The sequence below is a fragment of the Panthera onca genome, chromosome B3 (assembly GCF_046562875.1).
Source record: "Panthera onca isolate mPanOnc1 chromosome B3, mPanOnc1 haplotype 2, whole genome shotgun sequence".
Lineage (NCBI taxonomy): Eukaryota > Metazoa > Chordata > Mammalia > Carnivora > Felidae > Panthera > Panthera onca.
Window position 1 is genome coordinate 109,944,027 of NC_138344.1, and position 20,706 is coordinate 109,964,732.

The 20,706-nt window shown below is 42.0% G+C and overlaps 1 long non-coding RNA gene across 1 annotated transcript; it reads right to left on the reverse strand.

Annotated features, from left to right (window-relative positions):
* Positions 1–5,847: 5,847 nt before the first annotated feature.
* LOC144616646 (uncharacterized) lies at positions 5,848–14,645 on the reverse strand. The gene is made up of 2 exons (XR_013556076.1): positions 14,341–14,645; positions 5,848–6,104 (listed from the first exon to the last, which is right to left on the reverse strand). It is a non-coding gene; the product is annotated as an uncharacterized LOC144616646 (long non-coding RNA).
* Positions 14,646–20,706: the final 6,061 nt, after the last annotated feature.

Sequence of the window (20,706 nt, forward strand, 5' to 3'; positions counted from 1 at the left end):
CAGACCAGCCAGGGATCTGAGCAACAACACGGTGGCCCAGTTGCCTGGATTTTCTTTGACGCCTCAGATGTCCCAGACTTGGAGCAAATGAAGTCAGCTGGCCAGAGATGCAACATCTAAAAAAATAGAAAGGGAATATTACCAGCTTGGTTCATTTGAGCTGCTATAACAAAATACCACAGACTGGGTAACAACATAAATTTATTTCTTACGGTTGTGGAGGCTGGGAGGTCTTGGCAGTGTCCTCACATGGTGGAAGAGGGCAGTGGATGCTTCTAGAGCTTCTTATCTGGGTACTATCCTCATTCGTGAAACCTTTTCTGTCACAACCCAATCGCCTCCCAAAGACACCACCTCTCAATGCCATTCCATTGGGCATTAGGGTTTCAACATATGATTTGGGGGGATATGCAAACATTCAGATGACAGCAATTACAAACAACTCCACACATATGAACTTGACAACTTGGATTAGATGGACCAATTCCTTGAAGAACAAAAACTACCACAGCTCATCTAACATTAATTAGATATTCTTAGTGTCCCTACAGCTGTTAAAGAAATTAAACTTATAGTTAACACCCCTCCCAAATCTACAGGTCCAGATGACTTTACTGGAGAATTCTACCAAACACTTAAAGAAGAGTTAACAACAATTCTACATACAATATCTTCCAAAAAACAGAAAAGGAGGGTATACTTCCCAATTCATTTATTTGGTATTTTTCAATTTTAACTTCCTAAGTTTGATATGTACCTGACATATACCATTGTTTTGGTGGACAACACAATGATTTGACTCAATTCATTTTATGACACTAGTATTACCTGGACACCAAAACCAGACAAAGACAATATGAAAAATAATAATAATAACTACAAATCAATGAATGTACTTCATGAATATACACAAAAATTCTTGACAAAATTAGCAAATCAAATTCAGCAATATATAAAAGAATTACATACATGACCAAGTGGGCTTAATTTCAGGAATACAAGACTGGTTCAGCATTCAAAAATCAGCGTTACCTACTGTATTAACAGGCTAGAAAAGAAAAATCATATGATTACATCAATATGTAAAGAAAATGCTTTTGACAAAATTCAACACCCACTCATGATAAAAATTTCCAAAAATAGGAATACAAGGAAACGTCTTCAATTTGGTTTAAAAAAATATCAAATATCTACATCTAACATTATATTTAATGGTTAAAAACTAAGCCGCTTTTCCTCGAAGATTGGGTAGAGGATGTCTATGCTCATCATTCTTATTCAACACAGTGCTGAAAAACCTAGCCAGTGCAACAAGTCAAAAAAAGGAAATAAAATGAATACATATTGCAAAGGACCAATGGGCAGAGACCAAAATGCTCCAAGAAAAGCCCACATTCTGTAGCCACAGGACCAGGAAAAAGAGCTTCCCAGAACAGTGCCTTTGACCAAATCTACCCCACTCGAGGCAAACATCTCAAAAAGTCTACTCCCCTCTCGCTCCCCTTTTGCTTCCACTGTCAGACCCTGCCCCTTTCCCTAACACTTCATTTAGAACCTGGGCTGCATCCTAGATAAAGCAGCTCTACTTTGGTTCAACCAAGCTGAATTTGGGGAGGATCTTTTGGCAAAAACTCCAGCTTTTACAAGGTCTCTGCCCTCTTTTCTGTCAGCTTTATCCTATAAGGCAATCAAAGCTCTTTTTGTTTGGGCTAGACAAGTGCCCTCAGGGCAAAGTAGCTTAAAAATGGCTTTCTGCTAGAATGCCTGACCAGATTTTCCCTTCATTTTCGAATCTATTCCTTAATCCTTTGTCAACTCTTAGATAAAAGAGTAAAAATTTCTCCTTAAAAGCATCAATCTTTCATTATTTAGATCTTTTTAACAAAAGAGCCTGTAGAATAACCCAGACTGCCCTTATTATAAACAGGAAGTCTACTTTTTAAAAACTTTGTTTTGAAGTATATCAGATAAAGAAAAACAAACAAATCCTAACTGTACAGCTGGATAGAGGTTCACAAGAAATCTATACTCCTGTAACTAGTATCTGAAACAATTATCAGTAGCTCAAGGGTTCTTTTCTTCACCACCTTTATTACCTCCTGCAAAGGGAACAAGTCTCTTGACTTCTAACTCTGTATTTTAGGTTTGCCGTTTTTTTTAGCTTTATAAATGGAATCATAACGTTTTGAGACTTCTTTTGCCAATTATTTTATTTGCCATTACATCATATATTATTTATTATTATAGTTGTAAGACTCATCCATTTGGATGTAAAACAATAGTTCATTCATTCTCATCGCTGTAGAGTATCCCGTTGAATGAATAAGCCACAATTTATCCATTCTACTGTTGATGGAGAAGAACCACTGAGTCAGTCACAGGGTATGCATATATTTGGTTTTAGGAGTACTTCCAAACATATTTTCAAATTTGTACAAATTTAACCTCTTACCAGCAATGTAGGAGAATCCTAGCTCTTTGTCTACCCTTGACCAATTATTGTTAACCACCTGTGAAACCCTCAGTTACAAACAAAATAGTATCTTCTGTTTGCACCCCATAACATCCAGGATCTCATGTCCCATTTTTAAACTCTGGGCTCTGAGTTAGCAAGTTCAGTTCCTGAACTTCTGTCAGGTAAAAATGGGAAATAAGAGGAGAAAGAATTATTAAAGAAGTGATAAATTTGATCTAGAAAGAAACTAGAAAAAAGGCAGAAAAAAGAGGAGGGGAAAAAAAGTCCTGGGCTACATGGGTGCTGGTTCTGTGAGTTTTCCAAGAGAGTTGAGAGTAGGGTGAAAAATTGTCAAAGCAACCAGATTAGGCCCAACATAGAGCTAAGACTCATGTCAGTAACCCAAAATTTAACTACATTTCTATGCTTGGTTCTCCCAGAAAAGGAAGGCCTAGGCAAGTAATCTGTGTTTCCCTGTTCAACACAAGTTCCCCAGCCTGGCTCTGAGACTTCCCTTTGTGCCATGTAAGGAAAGTAACCTTGCAGTAACCAATCTGTTTCTACCTAGTATGACTTCCCTGTGTCTGCTTCCTTGTGCCTGTGAAAGTCTCTCATTTTATACAGCTTCTGGGAGACCTTTTCTATCTGCTAGATTGGATGCTGCCCGATTCATGAATTGCTGAATAAAAGCCAGAAGATCAGTAAATTATGGACATTTTTCTTTTAACAGGAGGGTAAGGGGTTTTAGAATGTGAGAAATATAGTGAGTAAAAAATGGAAGTTATTACTGTGAATTATGGATATCGGATTTCTTTGTTGCTTGATTGGAATTACCATCAACTGTGGTGTCTAAATGGGGTGTCTCTAGATCAGCCAATCCCGTGGAAGCTGGTGGGGCACAGGCTGCAGGAGGTGAAAGAATTCTAGTGAGGCAGAACAAAAGAGATAGAAATTTGGGAGTGGCAGGCAGGACAGCAGAGGAGAGACTGTCGGCCATGGGGCAGTGGGTGGGGGCTGCTTTCAAGGGGGAAGCTGAGGATGGTGATGTATGGAATTTTTTTTTGGTAACTGTGCTGAGTTGTAAATAGCCCATTGGTTAGTTAGGGCCTATGGATATTTTGAGGTGGGTCACCTTATGGGCCTGTCTGTATTCCATTGCTCAAACCTCTTAACCACCTGTTTGTCTCAAAGCAGCCTCTACATCAACTACTTTTGGTTATTGAATTATTCCTTTATAACTGGAACCCCACACATATTGAATCATGTAGAGCTTTACTTCACATAAACATAAACCAGAGTTTTACTTTACATAAATCAGCTAGGAGAGTTAATTGAAGGCATTTGAATAACACTTCCACTAATTTCCTTGACAATATCCCTCCCTGCCCCTCCAACCCCAGGCTTTGATAAAACCTACTCTTACGAATTCTTACCAAATGACCACTCTCCAATTCTTTACTCAAGGAAGACTTGGGAACCTTGTTCACACGCTTCTGTACCAAATTCATGCCATAATCCTGGATTTCAATAGCCACAGTACATGGCTCATCCAACAGGATAGCTTTGTGATTAGGGTATCTATTTAATTCCAGTGACCTTCACCTAGATTCAGTGATGTGTTGTCAAAGCCAGTTCATTCCAGCTCTTGAGAGCTGATTGTTCACATCTCTTTCTAGTTCTGCACTCAGTAACATGTTGGTAACTTGAAATCACCTTGGTGGCAGTATTTACATGATTAAAATCAACAAATGCTACAAATCAGGGATTTTTTTAATTTTTGAGGACCAGTTTACCAGTAATTGTTAGGATGTCCTTGGAACCACAGTAGAGGGGACGGCCATCTTGCCAGCACAACCCAATGAAAAGCCCCTAGTAGAGTGCCAGAACGAATTGGAGGTCAACCAATCACCGAGCAATCACGCGGAAAAAGGCCCACCCGGACCTAAACCCCTGCAGCTTAAAAACCCCACCCCACCACACCTGGGGGTGACTTCCCTGACTCCTCTCTCTTCTCTTCTCTTCTCTCTCTCTCTCTCTCTCCCTCCCTGAGTCACGGAACCTCGCCCGAGACCTTAGTTCCCAAATAAAGCCTTTGACTGCTAAAATTTTTTAGCCTCTGACTCCTATCTTTACCCTGCCTTACGCCTGACCCTAACAGTAATGACTGCCTCTATCTCACCTCAACTTCTCGCATGCAGATTCAGAAACAACCCGGGACTTGGTCATCAGCCGGAATTGTCCCACACCAGAAATATAAAACTAGAACATTTCATTCTTTAACCACCACCTCAACTCTCAGCTCCCACAGCCCTATTCCCCTATACCTTCTCTTCAATGTCACACTAGACCTTCAGGCTCTACTTGCGTATTGTCTATACATCACAGAGGCAGAAAGGCTTCCAGTTGACCATGCGGTACTGCTTCCTTTGATCCTTCATTGAGAAACCAAACAAACTACTCAACATTTATCAATTATCTCCTGGAGTAATGCAAGGTTAATAACAATCCTACTTCTTCAAAAATCAATCAAAATTTGTTTTTACCTTCATCAAGATATGTTCATGGTTGGGGCGCCTGGGTGGCTCAGTCGGTTAAGAGTCCAACTTCGGCTCAGGTCACAATCTCGCGGTCCGTGAGTTCGAGCCCCGCGTCGGGCTCTGGGCTGATGGCTCAGAGCCTGGAGCCTGCTTCCGATTCTGTGTCTCCCTCTCTCTCTGACCCTCCCCCATTCATGCTCTGTCTCTCTATGTCTCAAAAATAAATAAACTTAAAAAAAAATTTTTTTTTAATAAAAAAAGAAATGTTCGTGGTATCTTCTCTTCTTTATTTTATTTAATTAAGTAAGCTATACACATCCAGCATGAGGCCTGAACTCATGACCTCGAGATCAAAAGTAGCATGCTAGGGGTACCTGAGTGGCTCAGTCAGTTGAGCATCTGACTTCAGCTCAGGTCATGATCTCGTGGTTTGTGGGTCCGAGCCCCATGTCAGACTCTGTGTTGACAGCTGAGAGCCTGGAGCCTGCTTCAGATTCTGTGTCTTCCTCTCTGCCCCTCCCCCATTTGCACTCTGTCTCTCTCTCTCTCTCTCAAAATAAATAAACATTTTAAGAGAATTTTAAAAAAAGTAGTATGCTCTACCAACTGAGTCAGCCAAGGGCCCCTCTCTTCTCTCTCTTTTAAATACCTGTTATCTTTTTTTTTAATCAAAAAGGTAAATCAAACAATCAGGCAACACCATTCAGGAGGTTCTGAGTAACAATTCTGGCAGGAAATTATATAAAATACATGTCCTTATAATCTGAAAATGATATGTGTATTTGCAGGAATAAGTGGAGGAGGACTAGTGTATTGGTTTCCTGTCACTGCTGTAACAAATTACCACAAACTCAGTTGCTTAAAATGATATAAATTTATTATCTTACAGTTATATAGGTTAGAGGTCCTATACAAGTCTACCAAACTAAAATCAAGGTGTCGACACAGATGCATTCCCTCTAGAGGCTCTAGAGGAGAATTTATTTTCTTGCCTTTTCCAGCTTCTACAGGCTGCAATGCGATCTTCTCTTCGTATTCATATAGGGGGTGAATCTGTTCATATCTGCCAACAGATCTAAAGTGGTTTCTGCCTTTTCTCTTTCAGATGTGCCCTGTATCAACAGACAATTGATCAATTAACTTTCGAATGTCACTTAAAATAAAAAGAAACATAATACAAAGATAACAAAAAGAAATATATAGAGAGACAGGAAATGGATTTATAATAATCAAAAAATAAAAAGAAATACATAGAGAGACAGACAATGGATTTCTAATGAAAATAGCTGTTCAGTCATACAAATATTCCCATGAGGAATGCCATTTCAGAAAACATCCCCTCAAGGGAACATTTGGGAGAAGCATCTGCTTAAATCCTTGGATTGAGAATAACTTGTTTTGTGAGTGTCCCACAAGATGAGCAAACATTTCTCATAACTTTTAACTTGATAAACGAGCGACGTCTTGCAATACGAGTAGTACATGATGCTGCTGTACATCACATAATCACAACTGAGCCAACAGTTTTCTCTCTCTCTCACTGTGGGTCTCGGCCCCAGTGATTTTTCAGAACGTTGGCAGGTGTCCACAACTGACACTACTGTATTTTTTGTCACTTCAAAGCGCCTATGGACAGTCCTTTGCTTTTCCATACAAGAGTAAGCTTGTGAATGCTTTCCTTCACTCTAGGTGAGGCGGCCTGCAGATACAGACCCTTTCCTCTCCTGCCTTATTTCCAGTTACATTAAATACAGTATATGACAAGAGTTTATTAATACTGTACTACAGTCAACATTTGTGTGAACGTGTACAACAGCCCCCATGTAGAAAAAGATTTCATTGAGCCAATACATAGCAGTGATTCTGTTAGAGATAGTGAAAGTTGTCCTACACAATAACCCTCCTCTCTCTTGTCTCCCTCACCCCAGTCACAAAGATTTTCAAAGGTAAGTAGAGGTTAATTGGCTAATTTTCTTTATATTTTGCATTTTCTTTATTTTGTATTTATTTTGTATCATTTTACAGTATTGTAATCAATTATATATGAATATTTTGGGGTTGTGGAATGAATCATCTGAGTTTCCATCATTTCTTATGGGGAAATCCACTTTGATATGTAAGTGCTTTGGATTACAAGCATGTTTTTAGAATGAATTATGCCTGCAAACCAAGGTCTTACTGTACTAATATAATACTGTGATGGTCCGGACATTACACATGGACTAAAGTACTTCTACCACAACAATCCCAAAAGGGGATTCATTAATTGGATTTGAAGGAGAAAGGAATTGAAAATAACTACACTGCAATAGAAAATGACATTTGTAAAAACTTGCTTTGTCATCATATACATAAAGAGCTTAGATACACAGCTAATTATGCTCACATGTTGCTTTGAATACCAGTTGCTAGGGAATGGTAACATCTCCCTATTCTAAAGCTAATTTACAGGTTCAGTCCTATTTCCTTATTTTCTGTCTTTGTGTCTTAGAAGCACAGCCACCAGGATTGATGACCTTGAAGTCAAGTCAAAATAAGTAACCCAACTGAAGCAGACAGAAAAAAATTTTTTCAATTACATTCAAGACATGTGGTACACACTCAAAAGATCTAACATGTTTGTAATTGGAGTTTCAAAATAAGAAAAGAGAAACAACAGGGTTGAAGAAATACTGACGAAAAAAATTGCCAAACCTGATGACAGACATCAACCCACAGATTCTAATAAACTCTGCAAATCGTAGGCATGATAAAGATAATAAACTCATACCAAGGCACATCATAGTCAAAGTGTTTACAATTAAAGACAGAAAAACTTAGACACAACCACAGAGGGGAGAAAAAGACACACTACCTTCAAAGATACAAGAAGACTGAGGACTGACTTTTAACTAAAGCAGTCAGAAAATAATAGAATGACATCTTCAATGTGCTGGGGAAAAAAACCCCAGGGTTTTTACGCCCAATGAAAATACCGTTCAAAAATTAAGATTAAATAAAGAAGTTTTCAGGGAAAAAAAAAACAAACTGAAGGGACCTACTGCTATAAGAACTATACTATAAGAAATACTAAATGAAATTCTTCAAGTTGATGGAAAATTAGCCCATTTTAGAAACACAGAATAGTAGAAAGGAATAAAGAACAGTAGAATTGGTAAATGTGTAGAGAAACAGAAATAAGTACTAGCAGTTAATAATGACAACAATAATAATGTCTTGTAGGATTTATTACATTTGGAAAAGTACATGATAATAGTGCAGTGGCTATAGGGTAGTTTAAAATGGAGTTAAAATATAAATTTCTTAATTTGGGGCAGAAATTATAAAAGTTTTAATTTTAAGTTATCATAAGTCAAATACATATGCATTTTTTAATCTGTAGGTCAAGGGTAATCACTAACGATAACAGAAGTATATAATTAAAACACAAAAGAAAGATACAATAATAAAATTAAAATATTTAATTCAAAGAAAGTGATAAAGGAAAAATTAAGAAACTGTGTTAGGGTTCTCCAGAGAACAGAATGAATAGACTGTGTGTACGTATGTAGAAAGAGATTTTATTTTAAGAAATTGGTTCATGCAATTATGAAGCCTGGCAAGTCTAAAATCTATAGGGTAAACCAGCAGGCTGGAGACCCAGAGAAAAGCCAATGTTGTGCAACTTTAGTTTGAAGACAATCTGCTGGCAGAATTCCCTCTTACTCAGGGGAGGTCAATTTTTGTTTTGAATAGGACTTCAACTATTGAATGAGGCCACCCACATAATGGAGGGCATTCTGCTTTATTTAAAATCCACCACTTTAAATGTTAATCTCATCCAAAAACACTCTCACAGAAACATCAAAAATACTATTTGACCAAATATCTGGGCATTGTGGCCCAGCCAAGCTGACCCATAAATTAACCATCATATGAACAAAGAATAGATGGGGAAAATAGACAATAAACATCAACATGGTAGACTTAAATCCAACTTCATCAGAATTTACTTTAAACATCAATAGTCTAAACATTCCAATTTAAAAGCAAAGATTATACGATTGGATTAAAAGACACAAAGCTCAACTATGTGCTGTTTACATAATAGATAAGCTTTAAATGTAACAACACAGAATGGTTGAAGAAAAAATGGAAAAAAAACTGCCAGCAAACACCAACTGAAAGAAATGTGGTTTCGCTAATATCAGAGTATCTCTCTCTCTCTGCCCCTCCCCTGCTCATGCTCTGTCTCTCTCTCAAAAGTAAATAAAACATTAAAAAAAAAAGGTTTTTTTAAATATCAAAAGTATGAGACACTGTGAGACAAGAAGTATCACATGAAATAAAGGGTGAGATTTCATGATAAAAAGGGGCAATTCAACAGAAAAGTAAAAATCTTAAATTTGTGTGCAAATTGTTTCACAATTAAAAAGTAAATGTTGACAGAACTATACAGGGAAAAACCCATAATAATTAAGTGCCAATTTTAACACACTTTTCTCAGTAACTTACTGAGTCTAAAAATCTCAGTCAATTTAGCCCTCGCTGCAAGGAGAGGACAGGTAAAAGACCTAGAAATCTGACATGGCCTAAGAATCTTGGTACAGAATCTTCTCCAGAGTCCACTCCAGAGGACCTGCTTCCAGTCCTTCTCTCCCTCCTGTGACCCTGCTGTCAAGCTGTCACCTGGAGATGCAGTCATCTTAAGTCCTGACTGGGGCTGACCGAAATTGTTAGAGGCCTAAGTTCCCCACTGGCTATTGGGAGCAGGCCTCAGTTTCTTGCCCAGAGGACTCTCCAGAGCATTGCTTGCTATGTCCTCATGACAGGGCAGCTGGTCTACCCAAATGAATGATGCAAGAGAAGGAGCAAGGAGGAAGTCATGGTGCCTTTTATGGCCTATTGACATCCCTCCACTTCTGCCATATTCCACTTACTAAAAGCTAGTCACTAAGTCCTACACTCAAAAGCAGGGAAATGTGCCACCACCCTTTGAAGGAAACATCATGAAAGAATTTGTGGTCTAATTTGCTGCAGGAATACTCTCTGTTAAGGTTTTTTCCCTAAAATAATGTTTCTAAAAGTTATATACCCCAGCACTGGGGATAGAAAGATAAACAAGAAAGGCAAAAATCTTACAGAACTTACCTTCCACTATGACAAAACAATAAATGAGTATAAAAATTAATAATTTTAGATAGTGATAAGTGCTACAGATAGAAAAGGGTAAGTAATAGTATCAGGGAAGGTAAATAGAGTAATTTTTGACAGTGTGATTAGACAGGCCTCCCACAGGTATATTAACATAAATGAGATCATATACATTCTATTAGATAACCCAACTTTATCATTGAATAAAGCTATCTGTCTTAACCAGCTAGGGCTGCAATAACAAAATACCATAGTTTGGGTAGCTTAAACAGCAAACATTTATTTCTCATAGCTCTGGAGGCTGGGAACTCTGTCAAGGTGCCAGTCAATTCAGTTCTGGCGAGCACTTACTTCATGGCTTTAGTGTCCTTACATGGCAGAGAGAAGAGAGCTCAGGTCCCCCTCTTCTTATAAGAACACTAATCCCATCATGGGGATCCCACCCTTGAGACCTCATCTAAACCTAATCACCTCTCAAAGGTTCCACCTCCAAATACCATCACACTTAGGGTTAGGTCCTCAATACTTGAATTCTAGAAGGTCAAGTTTCAAGCTGTAGCAGGTGTCTTTCATATCTATACACTAATAGCTTTCCTTTATTTATTTACTTAAAAAATTTTTTTTGTTTATTTATTTTGAGAGAGAGAGCAAGTGGGGTAGGGGTAGAGAGAAAGGGGAGAGAGAGAATCCCAAGCAGGCCCCACAGTGTCAGTGCAAAGACCAATGTGGGGCTTGAACTCACAAACTGTGAGATCATGACCTGAGCTGAAATCAAGAGTTGGATGCTTAAACCAAGTGAGCCACTCATGTGCCCCTCTATACACTAATATCTTTCCTTTAAAACTATATCCATCTTGATGAAAATTTGTTTTCTTCCCCAACTGTAAACAATGCTGCGATTAACACTCATATTGTATCATATATATATATATATATATATATATATATATATATATACACACACATACCTTTGTGTGCATGTATAAATATTTCTGTAGGATAAGTGCCTACAAGTGAAATTACTTGGTCAAAAAAAGCACGCATTTAAATTTTAGATAACATCACTTCAGAAAGGTTGTAAAAACGTACACCTCCTCAAAAAAGGGTAAACACTGTTTCTGTAGTAGCTGTCAGTATAAACATATATATCAAAAGATTTTATATCAAAAGATTTTATATACAGTTGACCACTGAAGGAGGTGGGGTGGGGAAACGATCCTTTGCATAGTTGAAAAGTCCACATGACTTTTTAAAATAACTTTTGACTCCCACTATTGGCCAGAAGCCTTACTGATAATATAAACAGTTGATTAAACACATTTTGTATATGTATTATACACTGTATCTTTTTTTTTTTTTTTTTAATTTTTTTTTAACGTTTATTTATTTTTGAGACAGAGAGAGAGCATGAACAGGGGAGGGGCAGAGAGAGAGGGAGACACAGAATCGGAAGCAGGCTCCAGGCTCTGAGCCATCGGCCCAGAGCCCGACGCGGGGCTCGAACTCACGTACCATGAGATCGTGACCTGAGCTGAAGTCGGACGCTTAACCGACTGAGCCACCCAGGCGCCCCTATACACTGTATCTTTACAACAAAACTAGAGAAAAGAAGATGTTAAGGAAATCACAAGGAAGAGAAAATACATTTACAGTGCTGTACAGTATTTACTTATTTTTTTTTAATTTTTTTTAAAAATTTTTTATTATTTTTTTTAACGTTTTATTTATTTTTGAGACAGGGAGAGACAGAGCATGAACGGGGGAGGGTCAGAGAGAGGGAGACACAGAATCCGAAGCAGGCTCCAGGCTCTAAGCCATCAGCCCAGAGCCCGACACGGGGCTCGAACTCACGGACCGTGAGATCGTGACCTGAGCCGAAGTCGGACGCTTAACCGACTGAGCCACCCAGGCGCCCCTGTTCGGTATTTATTTTTAAAAAATCCACGTGGCCCCATGCAGTTCAAACCCAAGTTATTTAACTGTATTTCTATTCTCTTACAGATGGGCCATTCTCAGTCTTCATTTTATCTGATCAATCTGTTAACATTTAACATTATCCCCTCTTCCACAAATCACTTTCTTCATTTATCTTCTCAGGCTATATGCTCTCCTGGTTATCCTCGTAACACACTACACTCCCCTTTTCGATCCTTCCTCCTGGTTCCCCCTCATCTCCTTGAATTTGACCATTCCCTTGGTCAAATGACATGTAACTTCACAGAATGAAATACCACATCTCCAACTAGATGTCTAAGAGACATCTAAAAAGCATCTAAAGCTGCATTCATAAGCTTAACTCAAAAACCTCATCCTTTCACAGCGTTACCTTATTTTAACTTAGTAAACTGCAACTCCATCTTTCCAGTTGCTCAAACCAAATCTTTTTTCTCTTACATCCCAATTCCTCTCTTCTTTCAGATTTCTGCTCAAGACAAATCCTGCCTCCTACCACTGTTCCCTATACTCCTGGTTTGCCTCTTTTTTTAAAATGCCATGTCTTGGGGCACCTGGGTGGCTCAGTTGGCTAAGCGTCCAACTTCAGCTCAGGTCTTGATCTTGCAGTTCATGGGTTTGAGCCTCACGTCGGGCTCTGTGCTGATAGCTGAGCCCGGAGCCTGCTTTGGATTCTGTGTCTCCCTCTCTCTCTCTCTCTCGGCCCCTCCCCAACTCTTGTAGTCTCTCTCTCAAAAATTAAATAAACATTGTTTTGTTTTTAATGCCACGTCTCAATATCTAAAATTAGGGTGTTTCTTTAATTGCTCATGGTCTCATACCTTAGAGGAGGGTAGGAATTTAGCTGGTTCGTTATGGTATCTCCAGCATCTAGAGCAGTTTTATGTTGCTGTTGGCATAGTGGTGACTCAATAGTTATTTGCTCAATAAATGAGTGAACGGTACAGGTCATACATAGATATAATTGAAAAGCAGGCTGATGAAGTGGCAAACGCAATAAATTTAGAGATAAGGCATCGAGGGTTGGGGCTTAGCCTGGGCACAGCTATGTTTAGGCAATTTATCCTTCAATGTTGATTTGTTCACATGTAAAATGGGGTTTATGCCATATTCCTCAGCAAATGAAGCAGTTGATACAGTATTTCTTTGGATTGCAATACACAAGTTTCACCACAGGCAACACCTAGGAAAATATGCTTCGAGTCTCCTCTTAATTTCATCTACTCAGGTATAACACGATTTGAGTGTACATCTTCAGAGTCTCTTATATGCAGTACGCTGTACCTTTAAAGGTCCACTTGTGCAAACTTTTGAGAATAAAGGCAATTACTAGGAAAAAATCGCCAGTCTAATTCCACTATGGTGACGGCTACACAACTATGTATATATGCTAACAATCATTAACTGCACACTTAAAACAGGTGAATTTTATGCTATGTAAACTACATCCCAATAAAACCGTTAATAAAAAAACCCCAAATAAAAAAATAAATCACGTTCAATAAGTAAGCTCTGCCATCGGTTAGACACGGTTTAGGAAAGAAACCCCGGTATTTGGTAGAGTCCAAAGTGACCTGAACAACCTGTCTTCAGAACTGCATTGGGATAACTAAGCTGAAAGCTGTAAGAACCTAGCCAGGTTCCTCCAGCAAAGAAAGCTTCATACTCGGAAGCTGGCGGTACCAGTCCTCACGAGATGCCTCCCTCCGGTCCTGTTCTGCAAGCAAAACCCCATCTCACTCCTGCAGAGTGGACGCCTGCGGGGAGGTTGTCTCTCTCCCCCAACACCCCCCCCCCCCCCCCCACACACACGGGGGCACTTGGAGTCTAATTCAAGTAGCGTCCGTCCTCTCCAACCCCAGATCTGCGCGAGGAAGCTGACGACCCTTCTCGCACTGACCGACCCCGAGGTTACCCCGGGCACTGGGAGCCACGCGGCGCTCCAGCTCAGAATGGCCTCGCACAGCGCATAGGCTTCGACCTTGGCCAAGGAGTCACCTGAGTTTTTAAAACGGTTACGGGGGCCGCCCGAACCCTCCGACTTGGGGCTGTGGGCGCCACCAGAGCCTGCCCGCGCGGGAACTCGCTCAGAATTCCCCCGGGGTAAGCACCGCGCGCGCAGCCGGGAACGCCCTGGCCGCCAGTGCCCCGCTCCCGCGCGCGCGAAACTGTTCTCCCGCGAGACCGCCCCTCCTTTGGGTTGGGCTGGAATCGCGAGGTCCCCGCCCCACACGAAGGCGCGAACTGATACGGCTGTTCCACCCTCCAATCATTTCCGCCAGCGAGTCACCAGCAAGGTCCTCTGCGTCTTTTTCGCCCACTTCCGCCTTCAGCGTCGCTCGTCTACCGCCCCGATTACGAGCGTCTTCCGTTCCCGCCCCGCGCAGCATCCCCGGCGCAGCCCAGTTCGGCGCGGCGCAGGCGCAGTAGTGCGGGTCGTCTGCACCGTAGCTAATGACGGGCGGGGCTGCTGCGCGCAGCCCGGGAAAGGATCCCACCTGCGTTTTGGCCGCATCCATTGTAGAATCTTGAATGGGACTCCTGCCCAGGCACGTGGTTTCCGTAGAAGCAGCTGCACTTGTCGCTAGCATGTGTTGGGCCGCGGGCGAGCGTTCAGAGTAGGGTGGTCCTCATGGTCCCTCTTTTGCGGAAGGGGACACTGCTCATAGGCCCGGAGAGAGGTTGTTGATCTTTCACGCCTGAAAATGGCCCTTTCATTTGAGGGAACGGTCTCCAGACAGAAAGTGCCTGGCTATGCCTGCTGGCTCCTGTCTTGGGTTAACAAGCTCCATTATTCTGACCCGAAAAATGTTGCTGCTAGGCTAGTTGTATGATTGGGAAAAGATGGGATACAATAGGCAGAGAGGGAAAGGTCAGGACCTGAGGTCTCAGGGTGAGGAAAAACACCTATTTTGGAACAATGCTGGGAGTGTCTGACCTTAGCAAACTCCCTCAGGCATAAGGTTCCTCTTGGAATGTAACAGACACCAGCTACTCCCCCTCAGGATTCCCTCAGGAATTAGATCAAAGACCTAACAAAAAATCAGTACCATAAAACATATGACCCGCAAGGAATGGTATGGTCAGAGACATACAATGGAAATGAGCCAATCAGCAATGGACAACCCAGCTCGTAGAGCTATCAGGCCAGTTAAGGTAGAACCTGAGAAGGAACAAGGGGGAAGAGGAAGAGAGGGTGACCAGAACCTTATATAACAAAGGTCCTTGCCTATTTTCCGGGGGCACTCACTTTGGAATGCTCCCTCTCTGTAAGGAGAGCTTTTTTTCATACTATTCTTCCTTTCTGATCTTATACTCCAATAAACTTTCGCCTGCTGCTCACTTCGTGTCCACCTCTTCATTCTTCAAAGCAGCGAGACAACGAATCCTGGGTTTTGAGGCAAAAAAAAAAAAAAAAAAAAAAAAAAATCCTGCAACAATTGGGGCTGCCTGAAACCCCAGAGTCACAAGTCAGAAATCCAGGCCACACTTCCTAATTTTGAGGTCAATTTTAAAATTTTTTGTTCGGGGCGCCTGGGTGGCTCAGTCGGTTGGGCGTCCAACTTCGGCTCAGGTCATGATCTTGCGGTCCGTGAGTTCGAGCCCCGCGTCGGGCTCTGTGCTGACAGCTCAGAGCCTGGAGCCTGTTTCAGATTCTGTGTCTCCCTCTCTCTCTGACCCTCCCCTGTTCATGCTCTGTCTCCCTCTGTCTCAAAAATAAATAAACGATAAAAAAAAAAAAATAAAAAAAAAATTTTTTTTGTTCAACCCAACACTTGAGCAAGGGTTATAAGGCTGGTTAATAACAGGCAACAAGAACTTTCTCCTTCCAGGCCGCTGCTTTCCCCACTGTTAAGAGTTTTACTGCATGCTAAGTGGAGGCCCATAAATTTACCATTTCTCCTCAAACTCATGCTGTCTTCCATTTGGCACATCCCCAGTCTTAGACCTAGAGTCACTTTCTAGTTTGGCCCCTAAGAAAATTCATCAATCCAGTTGACCCCTCCCTATCCCACAAACGAAGGAGATCTGATTGCTTAGCTAGTGGATCTGGTTGTCATCGTTAACTCTACTTTTGGTCATTTGGGCAGTTTCTAGTTTGGGGCGATTATCAACAATGCTGCCATAATCTGTAAATGTCTTTTTGTGGAATCTATTACGCATTTCTACTAGGTAGGTATATATGTAGGAGTAGAATTGCCTGTTTAAAGCCATGCATGTATTCAGTTTGGGTACATGTGAACTATGGTAGGCAGAATAATGGCTCCCCCAAAATGTCTATGTCCTGATCCCTGGAATCTGTATTTTGGGCTACCTGGCAAAAGGAAATTAAGGTTGCTCATCAGCTGACTTTAAAATAATTATTTTGGATTGTCCAGGTGTGGCCAGTGTAATCACAAGAGTACTTAAAAGGGGAGGAGGGAAACAGGACAGAGAGAACTAGAGAAATGGTAGTGTGAGGAAGGCTAGGAGGGCTTGATGTCCCTGGTTTTGAAGGTGAAAAGTGGCGGCAATGAGCCAAGAGGGTGTGCATCTTCTAGAACTTGGGGAAGGCAAGGAAATAGATTTTCTCCTCTCCAGAAGTGACATGTAGCCCTGCCAACACCTGATGAGACTTCCAGAAATGTAGGATAATAAATATTGTTCCATCCACAAAGTTTGGACAATTTGTTACAGCAGCAACAGGAAACAAATACACTGCCACAACTGCTTCCCAAAGTAGTTTTGTCAATTCATAGACTTAGGGCTCTTTGAAAAAATATCCAGCCTTCAGCCCTATACCTCTCTAACCGAACTGGTATCTCATGATGGGGGGGGGGGGGGGGGGGGGAGGTGGGCGGGGGCGGCGCAGTGGTAATTAAATTCATTAGATGATTCTGATACATCCTGAAGTTGAGAACTACTTATCTGAAGCCTTAAAGCTAAACCCAGTTCTCATCATTGAAGAATGTGGTAGTGATTTGACCACAGGATTGAAAGCAGTTCTCATAAAGACAGTTGCAGATGCTAGAAGGGTCCTTCTCCCTTGTCTACTCAAGAATTAGCATAGCTAAAAAGAAAAAAAAAAAAAAAAAAAAGAATTAGCATAGCCAGGGGCCACAGGGGGCCACTGGAGGCCATGGCTGATGCACTGAAGCCCAGCGGGTCTACTAAAGGGAAGCCTTTTGGGGCGCCTGGGTGGCTCAGTCGGTTAAGCCTCCGACTTCAGCTCAGGTCACGATCTCACGGTCCGTGAGTTCAAGCCCCGCGTCGGGCTCTGTGCTGACGGCTCAGAGCCTGGAGCCTGTTTCAGATTCTGTGTCTCCCTCTCTCTGACCCTCCCCTGTTCATGCTCTGTCTCTCCCTGTCTCAAAAATAAATAAAAATGTTAAAAAAAAAAAATTAAAAAAAAATAAAATAAAATAAAGGGAAGCCTTTTAAGCTCCTAGGACTGTTAGATGTCAAAAACATTTCCTGTGCACAGGATCTGATTATCACCAAGTTCATTGGGATCTCTTGTGGCTGGACATTTCTTGTTAACTAGTAGAATTAGAAGATCATGGGGCGCCTGGGTGGCGCAGTCGGTTAAGGGTCCGACTTCAGCCAGGTCACGATCTCGCGGTCCGTGAGTTCGAGCCCCGCGTCAGGCTCTGGGCTGATGGCTCGGAGCCTGGAGCCTGTTTCCGATTCTGTGTCTCCCTCTCTCTCTGCCCCTCCCCCGTTCATGCTCTGTCTCTCTCTGTCCCAAAAATAAAAAAAAATTAAAAACGTTGAAAAAAAAAAAAAATTAAAAAAAAAAAAAAGATCATGTGATGTTGGAGTAGGACTCATCTTCATGCCTTTAGGATGCTGGTTCCATTGTAGGTATAATTATGTAAAGCTAAGAATCCAGGAAAGAATTGCCAGAGAAGGAATTAAAAATATGATTTTTCCTGAAAGTACCCACCATGTTCCTGAAATGAAACAAACCAATGGCAACAGCAGCAAGTAAGCAATGTTAAGCACAGAAAGCCCAAATGCAGCTCACTGAAGTCAGTGTGAACAAAGCTGAGGTCAACTAGGGGCACGTGGGTGGCTCAGTTGATTGTCTGACTTCATGCTCAAGGCATGATCTCACGGTTTGTGAGTGTGAGTTCGAGCCCCACGTCAAGCTTGCTGCTGTCAGCCCAGAGTCCGCTTTGGACCCTCTGTCCCTCTCTCTCTCTGCCCCTCCTCCACTTGCTCACTCTCTCTCAAAAATAAATAATAAACCTTAAAAAAAAAAAAAAAGCTGAGGTCAACTATATCAAACATCATATGTACCATATAGGCTTTCAATCAAGTATGTGTAAGTTAAAAAAAAAGATTAATATAGCTAACCTTTTACACTGCTCCATGGCTGAACAATCAGTTCCTACTGACACAATTCATAAAGAAGCATTAAGACTAAGGCCTCTTTGTATTTACAGAAGATCTTTCTTTAATGTGTTTATAAAGTGGCTCTTTCAGAAACTGCCACAACTTGGCACCTTTATTTTCATGGAAATCGTGACCTTAGGAACTGGTAGTATTCGCAATTCCTCAGAAAAGGGGAGCTCTGGGCAGCAGGGGATACAGTCCCCCCAGCCCTGTTTGCTGAAGCTGCAGCAGGTGCTGACCTTGGGCCATGGCCCTGGGGGGATCCTGAACAAGAAGGTGGTTCTTACAGCTTCAGCAGGTTGGGCTGCGGGTGGAAGCTCTGGACAGGGCATCCCTGCCTTTCCTGTTTTGCCAGGGCCCAAGGTAATCTTGAGAGGAAAGCTAACTGAGCTGCTTGCGTTGCAGTCAGAAGCCTGGAGTCAACTTCCCAGGCAGTGATTCCACCAACTACTGGCCCCTGCTTGGCATCAAATTTATGTGTCCTGAGAAGCCTCGGGCAGTTTCCATCACAAAGATATGATATCAAAAGGAATGAAGAGTGATCCAATATTGAAACTATGAAACTACTTGGAGCTGATAGTTCAAGTATTTTCCTGGCAAATGTCATGTATCACTGTTTTCCCTTAAAATTTGAAATATTCTGGGGTGCCTGGGTGGTTCAGTTGGTTGAGCGTCCAACTCTTTTTTTTTTATTAACTGTTTTAAATGTTTCATTTATTTTTGACAGAGACAGAGCATGGGGGGGAGGGGGGAGGGCAGAGAGAGAGGGAGACAGAATCCGAAGCAGGCTCCAGGCTCTGAGCTGTCAGCACAGAGCCCGACGTGGCGCTCAAACTTGTGAACCATGAGATCATGACCTGAACTGAAGATGGACGTTTAACCGACTGAGCCACCCAGGCGCCCCTGAGTGTTCAACTCTTGATTTGGGCTCAAGTCATGATCCCAGGATCATGGGATCAAGTGGAGCCTGCTTAAGATTCTCCCTCCTTCTCTCTCTCTCTCTCTTCTTCTGCCCCTTCCCCTGCTTGCAGACTCCTTCTCTCTCTAAAATAAAAAAAAAATTAAAAAAACATTCTTTTTAATGTTTATTCATTTTTTGAAAGACAGAGAGAAACAGAGCACAAGCAGGGGTGGGGCGAAGAGAGAGGGGGACGTAAATCCGAAGCAGACCCCAGGCTCTGAGCTGTCAGCACAGAGCCCTATGCAGGGCTCGAACTCACGAACCGCAAGATCGTGACCAGAGCTGAAGTTGGATGCTCAGCCAAATGAGCCACCCAAGCGGCCCTTAAAAAAATTTTTTTTTAGGGCGTCTGGGTGGTTCAGTCGGCTGAGCGTCCGACTTCAGCTCAGGTCACGATCTCACGGTTCGTGGGTTCGAGCCCCGCGTCGGGCTCTATGCTGACAGCTCAGAACCTGGAGCCTGTTTCGGATTCTGTGTCTCCCTCTCTCTCTGACCCTCCCCCGTTCATGCTCTATCTCTCTCTGTCTCAAAAATAAATAAACGTTAAAAAAAAAAAAAAATTAAAAAAAAAAATTTTTTTTAATTGAAATATGCTATGGCATGCTACGATCCCTGCAGTACACCAGAGTGTGCTGTCACACAATGTGAGAACCACAGCCATGACCATTTAGAAACTGAGCAATTCTCATTTTGTCCTGAAAGGGCAGGTCTCCCAACTCCATCTTGTTCTGTGTCCTTCACCTTGACCACGCCTTCTCCCCTTGAGTAACCTCCCGCTCACCCGTTCAAACTTCCCGATCAAAACACGCCTGCGTAACAGGACCCCGACCCTTCCCCAACCAATTGGCTGAGGCCACAGCTATTACCTCACCAACTGCCCCTAGGCCCCAATAAAACCTTTGCCCTTTCCCCGACATCTCACCGCTGCGTCGGTGCCGGTAGGGGATTGAGCTCGAGCTAGGTCGAATAAAGGCTCTTTTGCTTTTGCATCGGACTGGGCTCCCTAGTTGTCTTTGGGGATCACGAATTCTGGGCATAACAGTCCTTGACTGAGTATTCAAGATAATCATTTTCTCCAAAATACAACCTCTCTAAGCTCCAGTATAACCTGACCCCTTCCACCTTGAAGATTCTTCTAAAACCAGGGGCGCCTGGGTGGCTCAGTCGGTTGAGTGTCCGACTTTGGCTCAGGTCATGATCTCACACTCTGTGAGTTCGAGCCCCGCGTCGGGCGCTGTGCTGATGACTCAGAGCCTGGAGCCTGCTTTGGATTCTGTGTCTCCCTCTCT